The 7,756-nt window shown below is 39.1% G+C and overlaps 1 protein-coding gene across 2 annotated transcripts in view; it reads right to left on the bottom strand.

Annotated features, from left to right (window-relative positions):
• Rad51b (RAD51 paralog B) overlaps nt 1-7,756 on the bottom strand; it is a 513,137-nt gene that overhangs the window by 399,649 nt on the left and 105,732 nt on the right. The gene's annotated exons all lie outside the window — the stretch shown is intronic.

Raw genomic sequence — 7,756 nt, 5'->3', positions numbered from 1 at the left:
GCGAGAGCTCTGCTCTCTGAGGCACACGCGATGACGCTCCGACCCAGGATGGACGTAGGCTAGAATCTTTCCTGGTAAGACTGATGCTACACAGATTATTAGAGATGGGTTGATTGGTATATGAGAATTAGCCGGTAAGGGCTAGAGTTAATGGGCCAAGCAGTGTTTAAAAGAATATAGTGTCCGTGTAATTATTTCAAGGCATAAGCTAGCAGGTGGCCGGGGTGCTGGGGACGCAGCCCTGCCGCTCCTAATACTACACAGGCTGGCCTCAAACTCACAGAGACCCGCCTGTCTCTGCCTCCAGAGTGCTGGGGTTAAAAGTGTGTACCACATTCACCCAGTTTCTTTTCTTTTTTTCATTTTTTTAAGAGTTCTCCAAAACAGAACATTCCTATTAATATGGAGCAAAAGGAAAATCTATCTCTGCTGGTCATCATTTTGCCTCTGGAATGTCCCAACCTCACTCTAGCCTCCCCTTTCAGAAAGAGCTAGTCATTAGGACCCTTTATAGGTAAGTCCTTCATTCTTTTTTTATTATTATTAAAAGTTTCCACCTCTTGGGCTGGAGAGATGGATCAGTGGTTAAGAGCATTGCCTGCTCTTCCAAAGGTCCTGAGTTCAATTTCCAGAAACAAGATGGTGGCTCACAACCATCTGTAATGAGGTCTGGTACCCTCTCTGGCCTGCAGGCATACATGTAGGCAGAATATTGTATACATAATAAATGATTAAATATTTAAAAAAAAATTTCCACCTCTTCCCATCCTCCCATTTCCCTCCCACTTCCCCCACTTCCCCTCCCCCTCGCTCTCCAGTCCTAAGAGAAGTCAGGATGCCCTGCCCTGCGGGAAGTCCAAGCTGTCCCCCCTCCATCCAGGTCTAGGAAGGTGAGCATCCAAACAGCCTATGCTCCCCAAAAAGCCAGTACATGCAGTAGAATCAAAATCTGGTGTCATTATCATTGGCTTCTCAGTCAGCCCTCATTGTCAGCCACATTCAGAGAGTCTGGTTTGATCACATGCTCATTCAGTCCCAGTCCAGCTGACCTTGGTGAGCTCCCATTAGATCAGTCACATGGTCTCCGTGGGTGGACGCACCCCTCGCAGTCCTGACTTCCTTGCTCCTGTTCTCCCACAGGGAAATGCAAATCAAAACAATTTTGAGATACCATCTTACACCTGTCAGAATGGCTAAAATCAAAAGCACCAATGATAGCCTATGCTGGAGAGGTTGTGGAGTAAGGGGAACATTCATCCATTGTTGGCGGGAATGCAAACTTGTGCAACCATTTTGGAAATCAGTGTGGCGGTTTCTCAGGAAACTGGGAGTCAACCTACCTCAGGATCCCGCAATTCCACTCTTGGGAATATACCCAAGAGATGCCCAATCATATTACAAAAGCATTTGTTCACTATGTTCATAGCAGCACTATTTGTAATAGCCAGAACCTGGAAACAACCTAGGTGCCCCTCAATAGAAGAATGGATAAAGAAGGTGTGGCACATATACACTTTAGAGTTCTACTCAGCGGTAAAAAACAATGACATCTTGAATTCTGCATGCAAATGGATGGAAATAGAAAACACTTTACTGAATGAGATAACCCAGACCCAAAAAGAGGAATATGGTATGTACTCACTCATAAGTGGATTCTAGCCATAAACAAAGGACATTGAGCCTATAGTTCGTGATCTAGAGAAGCTAAATAAGAAGGTGAACCCAAAGAAAAACATATAGTAATCCTAGATATTGGAAGTAGAAAAGATTGCTGGGCAAAAGTTGGGAGCAGGAGGCTGGGGATGGATTGGGGGAAAGGGGAGATGGGGAGAGAGAAGGGAGAAGGGGAGGATTGGGGAGAGCTTGGGGGAATGGGATGGTTGAAATGGAGGGTGGATATGGGAGGAGGGAAGAAGATATCTTAACTAAGGGAGCCATTTTAGGGTTGGCAAGAGACTTGGCTCTAGAGGGGTTCCCAGGTGTCCAAGGGGATTTCCCCAGCTAGGTCCATGGGCAGCAGAGGAGAGGGTGCCTGAACTGGCCTTCTCCCATAGCCACACTGATGAATATCTTGCATATCACCATAAAACCTTCATCTGGCGATGGAAGGAGATAGAGACAGAGACCCACATTGGAGCACTGGACTAAGCTCCCAAGGCCCAGATGAAGAGCAGAAGGAAGAAGTCCTTCATTCTTTAGTTTGGTCATATGAGGGGAAACTCCCCTTATCATCTTAGCCATTTTCTCATAGACGTACTTGAGACTCTTTACTCTCAAAATGTGCCAATCAGGATAATCTGGTACAGATTAAAAGGCTATCATCAGTCTTGTTCCGGACACTCTGTTAAGGTAGTCCGGGAGCATAATGCATTTTGGTAGGAACATGGCAAAGTTGTTCATACTGAGTTTGTAGTTAAGTGAAAGACATCAGATCTTTTCTTCTACCCTTCATCTAAGCCATATCTTCCTAACTGCATCAACAAAATACACAGCATTCTATATTACATTATAAATTCATCCTCATTAAATTTTATCATACTGGTCAAGCCCATCAGGCTCAGCATGGTTTACCCTTTCTGATTCCCATACCTATCACCTAATAATTAGCCATCCCTCCCAATCATGTATCAGGTACAACTGCCTCTGCCTCCCAAACATCGGGATTAAAAGTGTGCACCACCACACCTGCCTATACTAAGATTTCATCTCACCCCAGTGAGAATAGTTAGCATTAAGAAAATAAAAACCAACAAATGTTGTCAAGGGTTCAGGACAAGGCATCCTTCACACCACTGGTAGAGATGTAAATTATTGTAGCCACTAAAGAAACTAGAATGGAGGCTCCTCCAAAATACTAAAATTAGAACAACCATATTATCCTGCTATCCTACTCTAGGGTCTATAGCTAAAGGATCAGAGGCAACGTTCAACAGAGGCATGTGTACACTCATGTTTACTGCGACCCTATTCACAATTGCTAAGTCATGGAATCAGCCTAGATGGTCACCAATAGATGAAAAGAACAGGAAATTTGATATATGTATACAGGGGTATTATTCAGCCATAAGGAATAAAATCATGTCATGAAATTGGATACCACTAGATATCATCATGTTAAAGTAAAATAGGCTAGACTTGGAAAACAAATATAAATGCTTTCCTTCATGAATTGAATCTTTAAAAAGGAAAGGAACACATGAATGTGGGAGGACTCTGGAGAAATGAGAGGGGAAGAAGCAGCAGGGGGAGGGGAAAGCAGGTGAGTAAGGATAACGGGCTGGACACTATCAAAGCGCCTTTCATCCATAAATGAAAATGACAGGTTGTAATCTATTACTTCACACAATTAACATAAACATATAACAAAAATGGGCTTTCCAAATTTAAGCATCCAGTTCCTGTTGCCAACTGCATTTCCTCACGATTTTATAATGAACAAGACAAGCGATGGTTATCCAATGCTTTGGTTTCTTTGGGCTACTTTCCTTCTCCCTTAGTAGTTATCTAGAGTTAACAATCCTGAAAGTGGTTTCTAGCAAGGATTCCCTTTCTCGCCCTATCTATGAAAAACCCAAATGTTCAAACCTTAGTGTGGCCATCATCCAAAGCAAAAGAGCAGCTCCATCTGCAGCTGCGGGGCAATACCTTCTTCAAGAGGGTGGGCTTTCCATACTGTCAACTCCTTATCACAAACAAGTACTTACTATAGACAAAACATGCTGGGATGACACAGGGCAGAAACTCAGTCACTGCCTAGCTCGTTAGGTAGTAAATAATGGCAGTCAGTAATTCTATGGGACAGACTTCTGACGATAAAAGACAACCCTCTGAGTAAGCAAAAGAATTGGCTTACTCAATTCAGAGGAGAAAAGGAAAAAAGGCAAAATTTGGAGTAAAAGCACAGAGTCTATTATACATGCTGACAGAATACAGCAACTAAGCTACTGAACTTGTAGAATTTTTAGTAATTTAAAAAAAATTAGTTTTTTATTTGTTTTATTTTGTTGGGTTTTTTTTTATATTGTTTTGTTTTTATCTGACTTCCTTATAAGAAGCATGGGCACAGGCGGCACCTTTAATCGCAGAGCTTTCAAAGTCAGGCAGATCTCTGTGAGCTCAAGGCCAGCTGGGTCTACATAACGAGGAAGTTCCAGGACAGCCAGGGCTAAGTAGAAAGATTTGTCTCAAAACAAACAAACAAATAAATAATAAATTCAAAATAAAAAACAAAAACAAACAAAACAAAAATAAAAAGAGAAATGAGCAAAATCGGTTAAAAAATGTTAAAAGTCAAACCACTCATTTGGCTGCTGTTTGCAAAGAAAGAATAACTTTGTAATTCCCCCTAGTTAATTAGGATCAAATCTAAACTCTTAAAAAGACTCATCATGGAAGGACATACAATTGCCTGAACTGGGATAAATCCCAGGCTGAGCAAGTAAATGCAAGCAAGCAGATTTCAAAGAAAAGCACCACGTCCTTGAGGCTATGGCACTGGCATAACACAGGAAATTCCAGGTGAACGCTCTCTACGGTGGAGCCTATGGGGCTGCCTACTACACAGCCCCTCCCTCAAAGAGGAACAACAAAAAAAGGCTCTTTCGGTTTTTTTCCTCTCTCATCTCATTTCTCTACCAAACAGGAAAAATAAAATCACTAACCTGAAGCATTTTTAAAATATCCTAGAAAGCGTGTCTGAAATACCTATCATACATGGAGACAGTATGTCTACCAAAGAAATCAGAGGAGAATCATAGGATTTCCTAACTGAAACTTGGAATATCATTTAGTCTAAGGGTTTCCGTTTCCAAAGGTTCATGGCTTCAGTGATTTTCCTGAAGTAAGCTGCAATTAGTGGACACACATCAGGAAACCACCACACATAAGTCTGTTGCCTCTGCGGTAAGAACATATTTAGGAATATATACTAGAATATAGGAATCATACTTTGCCTAGATGCTGAAGATTTTACATTTTAAAAATCTGCTAACTCAGAAGTGCAATAGTTTTCACTTACACAAAACTGAAACATCATTCTGCAAACTCATAAGTATAGAAAAATGAGTGCTGAAGTTATTACATACTATAAACTACATTTTACAAGCCACATTATAATAGTCTAAATGTGCAGTAATCAAATGTCATCACATGTAATTAAAGATAAATTCAACATGTCAAAACAAAAGATCAAAGTGATTTTAATACTGTGGGGCCATCATTTTCAATGGCCTGTTCCTTGATCATGCCTTTAATTCACACAATTTAGTGAATCACAGAGTCTCCTCTACTGCAGTTGAAATAAGCCCCCAAAGAAGGCTACTTAAGAAAAATCATAAGCATATAAAAAGTTCTCAAGTCACATCTGTGAAAAATAGTTTTCTACTAAATTTGACTCTGGGGAAAAAACAGGATGTTGTTTTTCATTTTCTGCACCAGATTCTGATCTGAGTGTTTGAGTTATGGGAAGGTCCTCAGCTTCATGGTGTGGCCAGAGAGAAGACATCTGAATTGCCTGTTTTGCCCCCATTTGTTAGTGTTTTCTTTCTTTGTTTGCTTTGTCTTTAACATCTGCCATGTCCATGAAACACTATCTACCACCTAAGCACTTCAATGGAAAACAGCCAGTGGTAGTATCAGTTGGCATTATTCAAATAAATAAGTAGGCTCCACACTTCAATGAAAAACAGTCAAGGGTAGTGTCACTCAGCATTATTTAAATAAATAAATAAATAGACTCCCACTTCAGTTACTTTATTCCTCTAAACTTTGGCTGAACCGCACTGGCTGTTACTTCACTGGGGAGATGATTGCCAAGTTCTCCACAGGCACATGCACACAGACAAACCACAATATGGAGAATGTCAGCCGCTACTCCTCAGACTCTGCTGAGGTATGTGCTGAGTACTGAGGAGCTAGCTCTCTCTGTAAGAAGAGATGAATGTACAGTTAGAACAGAACTTTGGGGACAACTGGGAAAAGAACTCTTCCCAGATGGTAGCTGCAAAGACCACAGTGGAAAGAACCTGGGTATTCCTCACTGAAACAGGGAAAACAATGATTTAAGGGTTTCCGAATAATTAGACTTAAAATCCTAAATAGTCGTAAATGATAAATGTAAGCTCATTGTGGCCCATTTTAAGCAAGTAAATTGGCTTCAGGGAAATCAGGGCGTCCCACAATTATCTTTTCAGATGTTGACTGAAATGAAAAATGAAAATAAGATATTCTTGAACTTCTTGAAATTATCTTTAAAACTTTAATTAGTCACTTTCTTATGTTTATTTGATAACAAATGGATAATTTAAAAAACCTTATCCCTAAGATATTTCCACTTTTGAGAAATGTATTTTAAAAGTCAAAGGTCCTTCATGCAAATTTCACTGCTGTGGGTCACCTGGTATGCTCCTGGAATCTGCATATGAGAAAACAGATAATACTGCAAAGGTTTCCTCAAAGGAAGAATAAAAAAGAACAGCACATGTCAGTGAGCTCAGAATTCTCAGTGTTCTGTGCATGTCCCATGTATTATACTTTGTACCATTCAATTTCCTTCAATACTTAAAAAAACAAAACAAATGTAAGACCAGACCATCATGTTCCTATTGCTTTCTGGACAGCTCTTGGCAGCTTTAGTTCTGAGAGCTTAACAATCTGATATGTTATTCTCTGTTTGTTTTAAGTAACACCTCAATCTACAGAAAAGTAGACTCTTTGACATGGGCATATTTAATTTTTATGATATGTTACGCATCGCATGTTCTTGGAAATATGAAGAGTGAAGGCTAACTGGATATATCATTCATCCACAAAGAATGTATAATCTAGAAAGGAAGACACAACATAAGCAAAAGTGTAGTGTAACATGCAGGTATACACAACAGAATTAAAATGCTGAAAGAAAATACATCAAGTGAAAGCAGTTACACAAATCCCAGTGAGGCATGATACAAAAGTAAGAGTTCATACTCACAATAAACATCAGCGGGAGAAACTAAGAATTTGATCTCTTAAAGGAAGCTAAAGCAATCTAACAATGAAATTGTTCTCACCATACTTAGGTTAGTGAAATGTTGCTATAAAGGGTTATACTACGTCAAGAGTTAACAATTGAACATAAACTATATATTAAATAATAAGATATTGAATTAGATCACTATACCATAATAGTATAAGACAATATATTTGTTCTTGAATGATATACATTAAAATAGATATATAATAAAGATCCTAACTTCTATAATTTCTCAACACATGCTTCAGAAAAAAGGTACAGTATGTATATGTGTATTTAAGAAACTAAATGAAAAATGCAAAAAACTGAACAATAGAAAAAATATGTGCATGGCTTATAACATTTGACTTATTATACTTAAAACTTTGACTTTTTTGATTTTTTTTTACATTAATGAACATAAAAGCTAAAATAAAACCTTACAGATTAGGCACAGGGGTGTACACCTGCAGTTCCAACTGCTCAGGAGGCATGAGAAGGGTTCTAAGAAGATTCTTGAGCCAACAAGAGCAAACCAACTGGGACAAAATGTGAAGACCACATCTCAAAAGCAAGGAAAAAGATGAAAGAGAAAATAGCTTAGTAACAGATTTGAAAAAAATTTTGAATAGGAAACCAAGGAGAGTTGAGAGAGAGTGCATAAAAACAATGTATAATGACATGGGTGCCTGAAAATATCATGATGAAACCCACTACTTTGCATACTAACAAATATTAATATAAATAAATAAATAAGATTTACTA

Source organism: Microtus ochrogaster, chromosome 1 (genome assembly GCF_000317375.1).
Source record: "Microtus ochrogaster isolate Prairie Vole_2 chromosome 1, MicOch1.0, whole genome shotgun sequence".
NCBI classification, from domain to species: domain Eukaryota; kingdom Metazoa; phylum Chordata; class Mammalia; order Rodentia; family Cricetidae; genus Microtus; species Microtus ochrogaster.
The sequence above is the reverse complement of the archived record's forward strand: the minus strand, read 5'-3'. Positions and strand labels throughout refer to the sequence as shown.